This window comes from Nuphar pumila, chromosome 8, assembly GCF_984573655.1.
Source record: "Nuphar pumila chromosome 8, dmNupPumi1.hap1.1, whole genome shotgun sequence".
Classification (NCBI taxonomy): Eukaryota; Viridiplantae; Streptophyta; class Magnoliopsida; order Nymphaeales; family Nymphaeaceae; genus Nuphar; species Nuphar pumila.
Window position 1 is genome coordinate 10,370,256 of NC_143256.1, and position 2,692 is coordinate 10,372,947.

A 2,692-nucleotide genomic window follows, 5' to 3' on the forward strand; every position below is an offset into this window, starting at 1 on the left:
TGTAAGATGTCATTATCCTCACAAAACAATTCAAGATCCCGGTTGCAAAATTCTCCACTATTATATGATTGAATAGTTGTAATAGTCGATCCCAATTGTTTTTCAACCAAAACCTTAAAACTTTTAAAGCAATCAACCACTTTTGATTTTGCTTTAAGAGGAAAAAGCCAAGTAAAGCGAGAGAAATTATCAACTATGAGGAGAAAATATTTGTATCCATCTTTAGAAATGACCAGGGTTGGCCTCCACACATCCATATGCAAAATTTGAAATGCCTGAAAAGCATGAAACATAGAAATAGGAAAGGGTTGTTTATGTGCCTTTCTTATAAGACATGACTAATATACTCCCTTTGAGATAGGAGAGTTTATTGAAATTAAATGACTTGAATTAAGAAATGACAATCTTCTTATTTGCATGACCTAATCTTCGATGCCACAATGTAAATAAAGCTGAGACTGATTTTGTTGTCCAAATACCAAGTTCTGAAAGCCATTTTTTCTTCCTTTTCACCAGCTCTTGATGCCTTCATGGGATAAAGTCCATCACGCATCTTTGGTATCCGAAGAACTTGGCCCTTTTGACGATCCCTTATCACAAATTTACATGGTGAGAATTAAAAAATGCAGTCATTATAAGAGGTAAAATTTTCCACCGACAAGAGATTATGAGCTATCTTAAGAACATGCAAGGTGTTCTTGAGATTGAAGTAATTTCCATGAATACTGACTAATAAATCACCAGAATGCTTAATAGGAAGATGAGATCTGTTACCGATCATCACATTTTCAGATCCATCATAAGACGCCTTATTATTCCGCATTTCATTATTGCTAACAATGTGATTGGTGGTGCCGGTATCTGGATACCAATACTCATCAGTAGTTTCCTGAAGATTCATAGCCGAGAACACCAAAGGAATGTCATAACACATTTTAGCTGAATAACCCTTCCTTCCACAGTATTGACAAACAATCAGATTTCGTTGATGCCCATTATTATCCGAACCAGGTTGTTGCTGTGACTGATTTCCTTGACCCTGGTTCCTTCCTCCTCTGCCGTGAAAAGATCCTTGTCATCTTCTTCTTCCTCGAAAAGCATTAAAGGCTGTCTAATTAACTACCTATGAAGATGACTGCAAAGAATCATTATTTCCAAACAATTTTGACTTGAGTAACTCAAGCCGTTTTTCTTGAGTAATAAGGAGATCATAAAGTTCAACAAACATAAAAACATGAGCAATCGAGCCAGCAGTTATCATAGTTATAAAGCTTTCATAATCAGACGAGAGTACATTTAACGTGATTTAAATAAGATCTTCATCAGATGTTTCATGACCAACTGCTACTAGGGCATCAGAGAGAAATTTGATCCTCTCCAAATAAGTCTGCATGTTCATATTTTCTTTCTTAATAAAATACAGTTCCTTTTTCATCAACATGATTCTCAATGGTGACTGAGAACCATACGATTTTTCCAATATCTTTCAGGCTTCGTGAGCTATTCTGGTTCAAACAATCTGCCCCAACACTGCTTCCGAAACTGTTGCCTTGATCCAACTTAGCGTATGCTGGTCTGATTTTTACCACATGACGAACTCAAGGTTGAGTTCAGATTTGTCTTAGTTACGTAGTCTGCAGAAGCAGGTTTGGTTCCATCTACAAATTGAAGAAGATCTTGAGACATCACTGATTCAAGCTGACTTTGCCATAATAAATAATTGTCTCGATTGAGTTTAACCGAGACCAAGGCAGCAATGGCGTTCCACTGGGTCGACGATACTCCACCCATTGATCTTTTAGAGGAAGAAGATAATGGCTTTGATACCATATAAAGAAAAAAATAACAATTGAGAAAGAATATAATAGTATTCTCTATATTGCCTGTATGAATGCTGAGATATATATACAGAGGAGAAAAAACATCAAGATAGATGAAAGAGAATACAACACAAAACAAAAAGGAAAAATCTAGATCCTGAAATGTAGCACCACATCCTCATCTTTCTATAAAAGAATTTCTTGATGTTTTGACTTCGTTATCTTCTCTTATAACAGAACCAGATTTGTTGCCACCCTTAACTTCATTTCTTTCTGGATTCTTCTTTGTTTCCTTAACACCCCATGCCTATTCCTTCATGAGAACTTCCATTGTCCTACAACCTTTTTTTGCTTGTCATCTATAGCTCCCATGGCTTTCTTGGGGAAGTTGGTGTGGAGCAATGGCAAGGTTGTTATGGATGACCCAAAAAGATGAGTGAGAGAAGAAGATAGGGGAGGCCTCCCTCTGATAAATAACTGACCTTATTGAAAATTTGTTGGTTTTTTTTACTGAAACATCATTCTAGGGATCCAAAACAACATTTTGAAAATGTCATTTTGCTAAAGTTGTCAGCCACTCTCAAAATGACTCTCAAGAAATCGTTTGAGCGTCAACCAAATGCTCCCTAAATACTTTGTTGAATCATCATTATCATCATGAAGTCTTATTCCAACTACATAGGGGCTTCAAAATAAATAGATTTGCTAATTAAAAAACTAATTTGGTTTTGTTTGTGAGATTCTCCAGTCGTCTGAAGAATGTTATTGAATTGGACCCACACATCTGATTTCTCATGTAGGCTGCAATCCAGTTCTCACTAGGTTTTGTCAAGGTTGCAACAACTATACAAATTATATCCAAGCTAGACCGG